At 40.0% G+C, this 15,653-nt stretch overlaps 1 long non-coding RNA gene across 2 annotated transcripts in view; it reads left to right on the top strand.

The window, feature by feature from the left end:
- The window catches only part of LOC131103700 (uncharacterized), an 80,179-nt gene extending 64,947 nt beyond the window's left edge, over window positions 1–15,232 (top strand). Inside the window, exons 3-4 of one of the 2 annotated variants that reach the window (XR_009119649.1) lie at window positions 14,264–14,405; window positions 15,155–15,232. This is a non-coding gene — a long non-coding RNA (uncharacterized LOC131103700). The remainder of the gene's footprint in view (window positions 1–14,263; window positions 14,406–15,154) is intronic. The other variant, XR_009119650.1, reaches the window with a different exon arrangement.
- Window positions 15,233–15,653: the final 421 nt, after the last annotated feature.

Below are 15,653 nucleotides of genomic sequence, written 5' to 3'. Positions count from 1 at the left end.
CTCAACTGCCTGAAATACCGTTTAATCTCATTTGAAAATATGGATGAAAGCCAATTGTTGAGTGTTGAAGCGAGTCGTAGTGATGAATCATCGCATCCAGTTATGGAATCTGCTCTCTCTTCCCATTCATCACCGTCCCCCGGAATACCGTTGCAGATGCTCATTTTTGCCCGAAGACACTCAAACTTTTAATAATGTCAAAGCGGGGATTAACGCTCTGTCACTGCGAGCGCTACATTTATAATCTCGGCACCAGTTACGGACGGCTTAGAATCCAGAGGTGGCGTGCGGAGAAACGTAAACACACACACACATGCTAGGCTAGGCGTACACAAAGTAACACACTTTTTAGACGTACAAACAATATAGTAAGGAGAAGAAGGAAAAAAAAAAGACGTGGTGATTTTAGACACGACGCAAGAGTCAGCAAAATCACTGAAGATGGGTGACTCATACACACACATACACACACATACACAAACACACACACACACACACTAAAGATGACTCACAACATCCAAGCCCCTGCTGCTAACCAGAAGACATTCATCCTTACGTTTAATGCCGTTGGTATATTTCATGGCTACTTGGTCCAAGACCCGACCGAATTGTAGTTTTTGTAGCTTAGACCGCCATACAATTTTAACTTTATTAGAGCCCTCTAGACATGCAATAACACCCCTATAGTCCCTCCCCGATATAGTAGAGACAATAATAGAAAATACTACACATGAAGGCTGCACGGTGGTCGAGTGGTTAGCGTGCAGACCTCACAGTTAGGACATCAGGGTTCAATTCCACCCTCGGCCATCTCTGTGTGGAGTTTGCATGTTCTCCCCGTGCATGCGTGGGTTTTCTCCGGGTACTCCGGTTTCCTCCCACATTCCAAAAAAAAAACATGCTAGGTTAATTAGCGACTCCAAATTGTCCATAGGTATGAATGTGAGTGTGAATCAAACACAGCTGGGATAGGCTCCAGCACCCCCGCAACCCTCGTGAAGATAAGCCGTAGAAAATGAATGAATGAATGTAAAGGTGACTATAGGGATGCTATTTCATGTCTAGAGGGCTCTAATGTTAAAAAGTCTATTTGGAAGGTCATAAACGTTAACATGCAGGCCTCAATAGCACTTTTAAATATAAATGATGAATATGAATAGAATATTTTAATGTAATTATTAATGGTAATGGTAATGGTTTAATTTCATTTGAACATGCATCAGATTACAATTGAATGCATCCCATAATCAGTTCACAGTTCCACATGTCCAAAAAGGAGTAGGAAGAAGCAAAGCTTATTAAATCCTACCCCTCCATCTGGTACTTTTACAATCAGTAACTGTTACATTTGTTCACTTCCTGCTTTCATAATATCATTTTGATTTATTTTAATTTAATTAAATCCTACCCCTCCATCTTGTACTTTTACAATAAGTAACTGTTACATTTGTTCACTTCCTGCTTTCCTCATGTAATTTTATTTTTTTTTATTATTTTTTTTACTTAATTTTATTAATTTTTATTATTTTTTTCAATTTTTTAAATTTTTTTCATTTTTATTTTTTTGTTTTTGCTCATTGTTGTGCATTGTTTGATTTCCTTACTCAATCCGTTCCATAGTTTGATTCCACATACTGAAATGCTATGGCTTATTATTATGAAATATAATGAATATTTAGCGGCAGTGCTGAAGCATGCAAACTGACTTAGTGATGCAGCTGAGTGTTTTTTCCACATTCTGTGGTGTTGAAGTTTGTGTTAGTGGGAAGCGTGTGTGTATGTGTGTGTATATGTGTGTGCGTGTGTTGCTGCACACGGCTTGAGGAAGCAGCAGCCAGTGGCGGTGTCAGAAAGGATCTCATCAGGGATGGGGTGAAAGGGAAGGAAGGGGAAGGGAAGGGAAGGTAGGGGTGGAAATGAAAAAGGGAGGTGTTGCAGGAGCATCCTTTTGGTCTCACACCTCCCACGTTTTCCCTTTTTTGTGTCGCCCAAAAAGATCTCCTTGTAATCGTTATACCTGCTCGTGTTCTTCTCTCCAGGAAACCACGCACTACTTGCGTTGTGTTTGTGTCCTGCGTTCACTCCCGCTGAAACGTCCTATTTCTTTGTGTTTCCACTGTGGTATAATAACAGCCGACATATTTTCTAGCCTCCGGGTACAATTAAGTGTTTTTTTTTTTGGGAGGGGGTGAAGTGAAGCAGAAGGCAGCAGAGGTCTCGGTATCTTTGGGTACTTGATATGTATGTGCATGCAGCCTCGTGATGAGGCCCCACCGATTCGCTCAACTCTTCAACTTTGCGCGGAAACTTTGTTTGAGCAGCAGTTGGCCATCGGGGAGGCGGGAAACGAGGCAATGGATGAGGTGGGAGACCAACAGAGATGAGAGGATGAGACAAGAGACGGGGAGAGAGGGCAAAAGGATGGGAACAATGCTGAGAGGTAGAGGAGGAGAGAGCAGATAAGGAATGACAAACAGATGATGGGTCAATGTGATATTAGGGGGGGGGTGAGGGAGAACCTAAGAATAACACAAGGTAAATAATACATAACAAGAGTACTGTAAATAAATAACTATAACATCATTTTAACCAATCAGAAGCTTTCTGTCAAAGGCACCATAAGTAACCATAAATGTAATTAAAATAAAATAAATTACAATTATATTAGGAACATTAGGTACATTATTACATTATTTCATTATTTAAAAAAAAAACCCAAAAAACCTTAAACTGTATTATGGAAAGCAGGAAGTGAACAAATCGAACAGTTACTTAGTAACAAATGTAACCGTTACAGTTGCTTATTATTTTTAATAAAATTTAATAAAATGAACTTAAAAAAAATATTTAAATTAAAATAAAATAAATAAAAATTATATTAGGAGAGCAGGAAGTGAAGCAGTTGATGTTTGCTAAATACAAGGATGAAGAGTCTTGAACCAGTCATGATGTGCTATATATATCACTAAAATAATAATAAAATAAATAAAAATGAATAAAATTAAGTAAAAAATCAAATTAAATAAAATTAAAATAATTTAAAATTATATTTAAAAAGCAGGAAGTGAACAAACGTAACAGTTACTGATTGTAAAAGTACCAGATGGAGGGGTAGGATTTAATAAGCTTTGCTTCTTCCTACTCCTTTTGGACATGTGGAACTGTGAACTGATTATGGGATGCACTCAATTGTAATCTGATGCATGTTCAAATGAAATTAAACCATTACCATTAATAATTTCATTAAAATATTCTACATTATTTATCATTTGTTTAAAAATTATATTGTATTTAAATATAATTATGTATGTTTACGGAATAGGGAATCGAACCAATAAAAAAAATGCACCAGCATTTATAATTTGAACTGAGGTAACAGTTTTATCCCGGCAACAATTGTTTTTCTTGATAAACAAAAAATAAATAAAATAAATTAATAAAAATTAATAAAATTAAGTTAAATCTAAATTAAATAAAAATTTAAAATAAATTAAATTAAAAAATTATATTAAAATAAATAAAAATTATATTAAGAAAGCAGGAAGTGAACAAATTTTACTGATTGTAAAAGTACCAAATGGAGGGGTAGGATTTAATAAGCTTTGCTTCTTCCTACTCCTTTTGGACATGTGGAACTGTGAACTGATTATGGGATGGCACTCAATTGTAATCTGATGCATGTTCAAATGAAATTAAACCATTACCATTAATTAAAAAGTTCAATTAAATTGTGTTAAATTACGCAGTCCACAACATTCCCACCTCGCCATTCTCCTGTCCTCCAACCGTGCATCCCATCATCACTGACCCTCTTATCTTCTGAAGCATCACACCGAGGCTGAGGAGATAATCTCTGGTCCATCACTCCCTCTTTTTCTTCTCTTTTCAGCACACTTGTCTTTTCAAGTCTCTTCTCTATACATCGTGCGGACGCTTCATTAAGCTAACTGCATAACGCACACAAGGGGATGGGCGTGATGAGCATGGAAAATGCGGCGTGATCTTTTATGGCGAGTTGACTGTTTGAAGAGGCTAATCAATGAACGTGTGTTCACTCGGATAAAAAAAGGACAAAAACGGTGAATAAAGAATACGTCGGTTTACTTCAAAGTGAAGAAGAAGAAGAAGAAGAAGAGCAGCAGCACTTGGAGGTTGCAACACCTGATGACTTAATAAGCAGGACGCACTTTTGGGCCTGGACTATGGTGATCGGGAATATTCGGGTTCTCCACTTGGGAATCTCTATATGGAGTTTGGGTTTCCTCCCACATTCCAAAAACATGCTAGGTTAATTAGCGGACTCCAAATTGTCCATAGGTATGAATGTGAGTGTGAATGGTTGTTTGTCTATATGTGCCCTGTGATTGGCTGGCCACCAGTCCAGGGTGTACCCCGCCTCTCGCCTTAAGAAGACAGCTGGGATAGGCTCCAGCACCCCCCGCAACCGTCGTGAGGATAAGCGGTAGAAAATGAATGAATGAATGAGTTCTCCTCCTATTTTGTGTGGAAGTGGTAACTTTTTGGCTTCTTATTTTGTCTTTCCCCACCCTCGGCCATCTCTGTGTGGAGTTTGCATGTTCTCCCCGTGCATGCGTGGGTTTTCTCCGGGTACTCCGGTTTCCTCCCAACATTCCAAAAAACATGCTAGGTTAATTAGCAGACTCCAAATTGTCCATAGGTATGAATGTGAGTGTGAATGGTTGTTTGTCTATATGTGCCCTGTGATTGGCTGGCCTCCAGTCCAGGGTGTACCTCGCCTATTTTTTATTTACTATTTCAACTCTGTGCTACTAGAATATTATTTTTCCTCATAGTATTATGTTTTTTTCTTGTAAAACTTTTTTCTTTTCACTACAATTTTTTTTGTAATATTTTGACTTTATTCCTGGAAAGTTATAGCTTTTCCTTGGAAATATTCTTCTCATAATTATGACTTTATTTCCAAAATGTTTTACTTAATTCTTGGAATATTCACATTTTTTCCCACAACTTTTGTTGTTTTTAAATATTAATATTATTAATTATTATTATTATTAATTCATTTAATAATTCATTTAATAATTCTTAATTCATTAATTATTAATTCATTTAATAATTCTTAATTCATTAATAATAATGATAATATTTCACCTCCATGCTACTAAAATTACTGCTTTTTTCTGGGAATATTTTTAGGTTTTTTTCAAAAATTACTGGTGATTTTTCCACTTTTAATAATGTATTTTTTAGTTTTTTCTTGTCAAAGAATGTGCCGCGGGCCACACTTTGGACACCTGTGCAATATTTCACCTTCATGCTACTAAAATTACTGCTTTTTTCTGGTAATATTTTTACTTTTTCTTCAAAAATTACTGGTGATTTTTTCCACTTTTAATGTTGTATTTTTTAGTTTTTTCTTGTCAAAGAATGTGCGGCGGGCCACACTTTGGACACCCGTGCCTTAATGACGGCTGTAGATTATTTGTGTGTGTTGAGTCCGCGAGTCCCGTGCACTGCGGGGCTTAATCACTACTGCTTTCTGCTTTTGATTTATCGTCGTCATAACCGCGGGGATTTGTTTTTGAATTATAGATATTACCTTGACAAATATCTACGCTCCCCGCTTCATATTCTTTTCATTTTCAGGACCTAGCATGCCAGTCTGGTGAGGCCATGAGTGTCAATATGGATTTACGCTAGCGCATCTAAGACACACGGAATAAAAACGGCAGATTCGCGGTGTCGTTTGGCTTAATGAGACGCCGCGGCTTCGGTGTAATAATCATAAGCGGCTAACAGCGGAGATGGAACTCACTAATTCATTCTCATTCATTCTCATTCAGCGACTTCTCGGGTAACGCACACACACACACACACACACACACACAAACGCTAGCAAACGTGCACATGATTGCCATATTGCCTCAATAGAAGATTACACCATAACGATAAAGTCATCTCTACAGACTCTGTATGTCTGTACACACCAGCTCCCGGGGGCCAAGAGTTGGCCACACAGTCAGGTGATCGGGAAGACACGGCTTCTCCGCTTGGGAATCTCTATATGGAGTTTGCACTTTCCTCCCACATTCCAAAAACATGCTAGGTTAATTAGCGACTCCAAATTGTCCATAGGTATGAATGTGAGTGTGAATGGTTGTTTGTCTATATGTGCCCTGTGATTGGCTGGCCACCAGTCCAGGGTGTACCTCGCCTCTCGCCCGAAGAAGACAGCTGGGATAGGCTCCAGCACCCCCCGCGACCCTCGTGAGGATAAGCGGTAGAAAATGAATGAATGAATGAGTTCTCCTCCTATTTTGTGTGGAAGTGGTAACTTTTTGGCTTCTTGTTTTGTCTTTCCCCACCCTCGGTCATCTCTGTGTGGAGTTTGCACGCCCTCCCCGGGGTTTTCTCTGGGTACTCCGGTTTCCTCCCACATTCCAAAAACATGCTAGGTTAATTAGCGGACTCCAAATTGTCCATAGGTATGAATGTGAGTGTGAATGGTTGTTTGTCTATATGTGCCCTGTGATTGGCTGGCGACCAGTCCAGGGTGTACCCCACCTCTCGCCTTAAGAAGACAGCTGGGATAGGCTCCAGCACCCCCGCCACCCTCGTAGGGATAAGCGCTAGAAAATGAATGAATGAATGAACCTTCTAAATGTGTTTTTTTTAACATTATTAGAGCTCTCTAGACATGAAGTAGCACCCCTACAGTCACTTATACACTCCTATAATTCATTATTTATGACATTACGCAACTCTTTTGCTGGAGACCCGAGTTCAATTCCACCCTCGGTCATCTCTGTGTGGAGTTTGCATGTTCTCCCCGTGCATGCGTGGGTTTTCTCCGGGTACTCCGGTTTCCTCCCACATTCCAAAAACATGCTAGGTTAATTAGCGGACTCCAAATTGTCCATAGGTATGAATGTGAGTGTGAATGGTTGTTTGTCTATATGTGCCCTGTGATTGGCTGGCCACCGGTCCAGGGTGTACCCCACCTCTCGCCTTAAGAAGACAGCTGGGATAGGCTCCAGCACCCATGCGACCCTCGTGAGGTTAAGCGGTAGAAAATGAATGAAACACAGTTGGAGTTGCGGTGTTATTGTACGTTAAAAAATGCAAAATGTATGTAAACCAAGGTATTTTTTATGTTATCTAAAACAACACGGTAATATGAATAAACAAATATAATGTCCATATAATTTTTTTTCTTGATTTTATTCCGATGCCAATCATCATAAAAAGAATGATCCATGAATAATCTTTGTCAAGTTTCATAACAAAACTATCCATAACCTTTAGTTGAGTCAAATATGCAAACCAAAACCAATCATCTAACCTCCGTGCCAGATGAAGCTCCATGCTGTCTTAATGTCATTACCGGCAGCACTCTTCATTTTATATTGGCAGCTGTGGAAGGACGGGGGGGGGGAGCGTGGAGGTCAAACACGAGAGGGAAGGGAAGACATTGTCTTGAAAAAAAGCGGTCGTCTTTGGGGACCCTGGGGGGGGCAAGGGGGGCGTCGGGTTCAAAAGGATTTGCAGGTCATTTTCCATAGAAAGCGATTATATATTTGACGAGCGGTTGTGATTTGTGAGGTCATAAAGAGGAAATGTCAATTCCACGCTCCGCTCTACTTCAACACCTTCATGCTTAAGTGGATGTTTTTTGCCAAAAGCCTAATGGACGCCATGACACACACACACACACACACACACACACACACACACTAACACATCATGTTAAACACAGAACCTTCACACATCACTTAGAAACATAACGACACCATTAAGACTTTAATTGCAATTAGAGTAACAACCACAATACAGACAGAGTGGAAAGACTACAAAAACAATATCACATAATAATTATTCATTCATTAATTCCTAGCTGTCTTCGGGGCGCAAAAGGCGGGGTACACCCTGGACTGGTGGCCAGCCAATCACAGGGCACATATAGACAAACAACCATTCACACTCACATTCATACCTATGGACAATTTGGAGTCCGCTAATTAACCTAGCATGTTTTTGGAATGTTGGGAGGAAACCGGAGTAACCGGAGAAAACCCACGCATGCACAGGGAGAACATGCAAACTCCACACAGAGATGGCCGAGGGTGGAATTGTACTCAGGTCTCCAGCAAAAGAGTTGTGTAATGTCATAAATAATGGATTATAGGAGTGTATAAGTGACTATAGGGGTGCTACCTCACGTCTAGAGAGCTCTAATAATGTTTAAAAAACACATTTAGAAGATTCATTCATTCATTCATTTTCTAGCGCTTACCCTCACGAGTGTCGCGGGGGGTGCTGGAGCCTATCCCAGCTGTCTTCTTAAGGTGAGAGTCGGGGTACACCCTGGACTGGTGGCCAGCCAATCACAGGGCACATATAGACAAACAACCATTCACACTCACATTCATACCTATGGACAATTTGGAGTCGCTAATTAACCTAGCATGTTTTTGGAATGTGGGAGGAAACCGGAGTACCCGGAGAAAACCCACGCATGCACGGGGAGAACATGCAAACTCCACACAGAGATGACCGAGGGTGGAATCGAACCCTGGTCTCCAAGCTGTGAGGTCTGCGCACTAACCACACGACCGCCGTGCCGCCCTTATTTATGTCTTATTTTATGTTATTGGGAAATAGGAGTGTAAAACGGACTATAGGGGTGTTATTTCATGTTTAGAGGGCTCTAATAATGTTAAAACCCGTATTTCGAAGGTCAAACGGTTTTCTATGCACTATGAAAATATGTGCAAATGAAAAATATGTAAATAATAAAACAATAAAAATACATATGTGTAAATATAATTGAGGCACCATGAATACGAAGCCTTGAAAGAGGAATTAAAATCGATGAATTACCACTTAAGTTCTTTTAACTGTAGTTTTTGTTTTCTATCGACTTTTTCCTTACGGAGTCGCCACAGTGGATTTTTTTTTCGATAAAATTGATGAATTACCCCTTAAGTTATTTTTAACTGCAGTTTTTGTTTGTTTTCTAGCGGCTTTTTCCTTAAGGAGTCGCCATAACATTTTTTTTTTTTCAGATAAAATCGATGAATTAACCCTTAAGTTCTTTTAACTGCAGTTTTTGTTTATTTTCTTTCGACTTTTTCCTTACAGAGTTGCTACAGCAATTTTTTTTCGATGAAATTGATGAATTAACCCTTAAGTTCTTTTAACTGCAGTTTTTGTTTGTTTTCTTTCAACTTTTTCCTTAAGGAGTCGCCACAGCGGATTTTTTTTTCGATAAAATCGATGAATTACTCCTTAAGTTCTTTTTAACTGCAGTTTTTATTTGTTTTCTTTCGGCTTTTTCCTTAAGGAGTCACCATAACAATTTTTTTTTCTCGATAAAATCGATGAATTACCCCTTAAGTTCTTTTAACTGCCGTTTTTGTTTGCCACTGCGGAATTTTTTGATTTTTTTTTTTTTTAAATCCGCATGCAGATTTTTGGCTTGAGCCCTTCTTGACGAATACCGATGGTGCTTCCTAGTGGAGATTCGAACCTCAGGCATCCGCCCCAAAGTCCGGAAGTCTAACCACTAGAGTTTGAATACAGCTTTTTCTGTTGTGGGGATTAAATGCTGCATTTTTGCTGCACATCATCTGTCTTAGAAAATGCTGCTTGAATGCTTTCACATTATCCCTAAAATTGCTTGCTCTGGTGTGTGTGTGTGTGTGTATGTGTGTGTATATATGTGTGTGTGTGTGTGTGTGTGGACTATAATGTCAAATGGTAAAACAAAGAAAAGAAATTGAAGGCAAACGACGGAGCGAAAGGAAGGAGCAGATGTCGGAAATCAAGTTGCGCAAGCATCAAGGTGGAAAGCTGTCCCGTGTTTTTGGGGGCAGATGTTGTCTTTAAAAAAAAAAGACATAGTGGGGACACATCCAGCTGTGGAAGTGGGAATGAATGTTCACATCGTGAAGACGTGATCGCTCATTAATAATAAAACGGGACATTTTTTAGTACTTGTTTAAAGCCACTTTTCTACACTTGTTTTCAATCCGTTCGGCTTTTGTCAGGAGTCTTTGAACTAAACATTTGCTCTCGGTGCTTACTTTGGGGAAATGTGCGTGTTGGCACATATTTCACGTTCGTGTGTGCACGTAAACAGCATGTCTGAGGCGTGTAAATCAATAACGTCTTAGTGGAAGTGGTAGCACGCTTGTAAAAGTAGAGTGGAAAGCGTGTAAATAAATCATTTACATCATCGTGCACTTCCAGGTTTTTTGTTTTTTTTAACAACGTAAACATTTTCATTTTAGTACTTTATGTGTCAAGTAGGTACAATGAATGAATACGTAAACATAAACGTCTCATAAGACGTTTTTTCGGGTGTCCGACAGAGACAAACACAAAACTGACGGTTGTAAAACTTGCGAAATTTACATATTTATGAGGCCATCAGACCAAAAAGAGAAACTAGATAAATTTAAATGCTAATATGAAATTAATCAGTGGATCGAACCAGCAACCATCAGGTTGAAAATAGGCAAAATATCCCATTCATTCATTTTCTACCGCTTATACTCACAAGGGTCGCATGGGTGCTGGAGCCTATCCCAGCTCTCTTCAAACAAGAGGCGGGGTACACCCTGGATTTTTGGAATGTGGGAGGAAACCGGAGTCCCCGGAGAAAACCCACCCATGCACGGGGAGAACGTGCAAACTCCACACAGAGATTACCGAGGGTGGAATCGAACTCGGGTCTCCGAGTTGTGTGGCCTGTTCCACCAGTAGAGTGCGCCAACTAAACTGCCCATTCATGAATGAATTCATTCATTCATTTTCTACCACTTATCCTCACAAGGGTCACATGGGTGCTGGAGCCTATCCCAGCTGTCTTCTTTGGGAGAGAGGTGGGGTACACCCTGGACTGGTGGCCAGCCAATCACAGGGCACATATAGACAAACAACCATTCACACTCACATTCATACCTATGGACAATTTGGAGTCGCTAATTAACCTAGCATGTTTTTGGAATGTGGGAGGAAACCGGAGTACCCGGAGAAAACGTGCAAAGTCCACACCGAGATGGCCGAGGGTGGAATCGAACTCGGGTCTCTGAGGTGTGTGGCCTGTGTGCTAACCACTCGACCAATGTTTTTTCACCAGTAGGGTGCACCAACTAAACTTCCCATTCATTTTCAATGATAAAATTTTCACTGAAAATGTGAAATTATAGTAAAAATGGAGATATTTTGACTTTGCATCACGTCTCAGTGAGATGATTGTATCTTTTATATCTTTCTGCATCCAACAATTACCTCAGCTGTGTCTCTTATCTTGTTTTTTTTTCTTGATTCACCCCCTCATCAGGAAAGGCCGAGTGAGGTTATTGGCCCTAAAAGCACCAAATCAAGTTGTCTTCCCAGTTTAACGCCGACTTCTTCCAATCACTGACCTGAAGATTCCGCGGCGCTCCATGATCGCCTCCATCCTTCAGGTCACATAAATGAGACATTAGATGGTTTTCTCGCTGCTCACTCTGGCGATGAAATCATCAGCGTGTGTTTGTGAGCGAGATGGAAAGAGACAGGCAAAGCAAAGAGGAAGGGGAATGGTAATTAACTCGTGCTGACATCTGCAAGCTTTTCCCATTAGGGTTTGATGAAAGTGGGGGGGGGGAGTAGGAAGTACAGGTGTTGTGTGTGTGTGTGTGTGTGTGTGTGTGTGTGATAGAGATGGGATGGACCGTCGCAAATTTAGGGAGAGAACAGGAGGTGAACTGAGCAGAAGAGTTGGACTAAAAATGGGACGGAAAGTGAAGAACCCGGAACATTGTCCCGTCACGTGTGCAGGCTTAGAACAGAAGGAGCTCCCGTGGGGCCTGGCGACACGGCACTTGCCCTTCAGCACACAGTCAAGGCAACTGTCAAAGTGGACCCTATTTATCTCTCTCTCTCACACACACACACACACACACATACCACCCAGTGAATTTCCACCAAGTAGGATTCCTTACTACGACTCTAATGGAATATTTTCATGGTTGGAGCCTTCTAAATAAGTTTTTAACATCATTAAAGCCCTGTAGACATGATATAACACCCCTATAGTAACTATAGTCACCTTTAGAGCTTTGTAGACATGAAATAACAGCCCTATAGTCACCTTTTGAGCTTTGTAGACATGAAATAACAGCCCTATAGTCACCTTTAGAGCTTTGTAGACATGAAATAGCATCCCTATAGTCACCTTTAGAGCTTTGTAGACATGAAACAGCACCCCTATAGTCACCTTTAGAGCTTTGTAGACATGAAATAACAGCCCTATAGTCACCTTTAGAGCTTGGTAGACATGAAATAGCAGCCCTATAGTCACCTTTAGAGCTTTGTAGACATGAAATAGCACCCCGATAGTCACCTTTAGAGCTTTGTAGACGTGAAATAGCACCCCTATAGTCACCTTTAGAGCTTTGTAGACGGGAAATAGCATCCCTATAGTCACCTTTAGAGCTTTGTAGACGTGAAATAGCACCCCTATAGTCACCTTTAGAGCTTTGTAGACGTGAAATAGCACCCCTATAGTCACCTTTAGAGCTTTGTAGACGTGAAAAAGCACCCTTATAGTCACCTTTAGAGCTTTGTAGACGTGAAACAGCACCCCTATAGTCACCTTTAGAGCTTTGTAGACGTGAAACAGCATCCCTATAGTCACCTTTAGAGCTTTGTAGACGTGAAATAGCACCCCTATAGTCACCTTTAGAGCTTTGTAGACATGAAATAACAGCCCTATAGTCACCTTTGGAGCTTTGTAGACGTGAAATAACATCCCTATCGTCACCTTTAGAGCTTTGTAGACGTGAAATAGCACCCCTATTGTCACTTTTAGAGCTTTGTAGACGTGAAATAGCACCCCTATAGTCGCTTTTAGAGCATTGTAGATGTGAAATAGCATCCCTATAGTCACCTTGAGAGCTTCGTAGACGTGAAATAGCATCCCTATAGTCACCTTTAGAGCTTCGTAGACGTGATTTTTTTTTTTTTACTTTTAACTAACTTAATTTTTTTTACTGTTTACAAGCCAAATTGAACCTTGAAACAGCATTGATTTATTAATGAATAGAATTTGGAGTCGCAAAAGTGAACAAAACGAGGAATTACACAGCATCGAACTCTCCATCGCTAACGTGGGAGTAATATACTATGTCTTATGTAGGTTATCTATAGGTTTAATTTTTTTATCATGTTTATTATATTGGGTAATATAAGAGTAAGGTTGGCTGTAGGGGTGTTATGTCATGTTAGAGGCCTCTAATGTGATAAAACAGTCCTAAACAGGGCTTTTTGTTCTCTATGATAATGTCCCATTACAAATAAGGAATACTACTATGTAATAACTACTGTAAAGTAAGAAAATGATATTAAAATGTGGTTAAATGACTTAAATTATTGATGTCTGGCATTTTATCAGTAGCGCTGGAACAGAGCAAATGTTTCATTTCACTTTTGGCAATAATACATGAATCATGAATCATAATGAATTCATGCCATATCTTGCTGAATAAAAGAATCCCAGCATCCAATCAGAATTAAGCACACACACACCACTGATCTTCACTGATTCATGCACAGAAGTTGTCACGTGAAATATTACCCCCCCCCCCCCCCACTCCAAAACATGTTTCCCGCAGTGATTGGTGCTTATTTCATGGATCCGTGATGGAAGATTGCTTTGATGTAGAGCTCATTTATCAATGTCAACATTTGCAGACGCACACGTTCAGTACAGACGACACCGCATACGTTCTCATAAACACACATTTGCCAACATTACAAGCACCCAGCTCGTTTTACTCTCAGGCCAAACGAGGTAATTAATTGCAGCCCGCAGATGGCGCAGATAGCCAGTAGCCAACACTACTTATACTGTACTCTTAGTGTATTTGTTGATTGAATTAAAGTGTTATGTGTGATGAGCCACTGGGAGTGTGCAAAGTGGAAAGTCCATTAAGTGATAAAAAGAGATACAGTACACAGTAGTACCTCAGTTAGTGTATGCCCTGCTTAGCTTGTTTTCAACTTTACTACAATAATCTGGTCTCGGTTTGTGTACATTTTTCAGTTAAACTACAATATGGTGCTTGTCTTGGCGTTTATTAATACACTTTTTAATCTGTTTTTGTTGATGAAGGTTACTTTCACCTTAAATGAAAACTTGAATGTGGTAGCGGACGCCACCTTCCTGTTTTGCCATGAGTTATTTCTTGAATTTAGTCGTGTTTCTCACCACAAGTCTCTTCTGTCTTTTTAGTGCGACGACACATAAGCCAAAATGGAGCCACAGGAAGTTGCAAGTGCCAGCAATTTGATAAAGAAGCTAAAAAGTATTCAAGAAATAATTCACGGCAAAACAAGAAGGTGGTAAACAATCACGCCTTCAATGAATATAAAAGGTACATTTATATTTATTCATTCATTCATTCATTTTTTACCGCTTATCCTCACGAGTGTCGCAGGGGGTGCTGGAGCCCATCCCAGCTGTCTTCAGGACGGGAGGCGGGGTACACATTAGAGCCCTCTCAACATGAAATAGCATCCCTATAGTCACCTTTACACTCCTATGACCAAATATAGTAACATTACCGACACCTATTGGTCAGTGTAGAATAATACATATTATCGCATGTCTTTGAATGCATCGTTTGTATTTTATTTCATTTAGCCAACACTTAAGGCACGTTTAGCAACAGTACACCCTGGACTGGTGGCCAGCCAATCACAGGGCACATATAGACAAACAACCATTCACACTCACATTCATACCTATGGACAATTTGGAGTCGCTAATTAACCTAGCATGTTTTTTGGAATGGGGGAGGAAACCGGAGTACCCATGCATGCAAACTGCACACAGAGATGGCCGAAGGTGGAATCGAACTCTACACTCGAAACGGCCGCTATATACATAGCAAGCTAGCGAGGGCACATATAGACAAACAACCATTCACACTACATTTAGAATGTTTTTCATGTACAACTCTAAAAGGATGTTAATGTTTTAGCTTCCTGAAAAGTTGATTCAGTTTAAGTACGTTTTGGTTAAAGTCGGACCCAGCCATGCTTCCATTGTACAACAGTACCTCAGTTTTGGTTACTAATCAATTCCAAAAGTGGTCTAAAACCTAATTGTTTTTTTTTACAGAAAGAACTACAAAGTCAACTGCTGATGACATCATAGACTGGGGACGACACAGCCGGGTGCTGGGTGGCTTAATAGGAGGTAAGAAGTATTTTTTATTGGACTCGTGTAGTATATTCAGAACACGACAAGACTGAAAAAATTCTACTGTACTTTAGCTGTCAAATAAGCGTTAGTTTATTCCGCCATTTTAAGTTCATTCTTCATCACTTGTGTTAAAAGCACGGCTGACAGGAGTGTCTCGTAAATGTTTAATTCCCTGACTCAGCTGAGTTAGACACTAAACTATTTTTAGTGAAGCTGTTGTTCGCGCATATCGGAGGAGAAACGGTTATCATCAAACTCCATTCTGCTCCTCCTCCTCCTCATCATCATCATCACATGAGCTCCACTGACTGTAAAGCATCATTAGCCAAGCATGTGTGTACAGTATGCATGTGTGTGTGTGTGTGTGTGTGTGTGTGTGTAACGTGTTTGTTTTGTTTACTTTTCTGCCAATGTC

The sequence above is a fragment of the Doryrhamphus excisus genome, chromosome 15, assembly GCF_030265055.1.
Source record: "Doryrhamphus excisus isolate RoL2022-K1 chromosome 15, RoL_Dexc_1.0, whole genome shotgun sequence".
Classification (NCBI taxonomy): domain Eukaryota; kingdom Metazoa; phylum Chordata; class Actinopteri; order Syngnathiformes; family Syngnathidae; genus Doryrhamphus; species Doryrhamphus excisus.
Note: the sequence above shows the minus strand (reverse complement) of the source record. Positions and strands in the feature narration are given on the sequence as shown.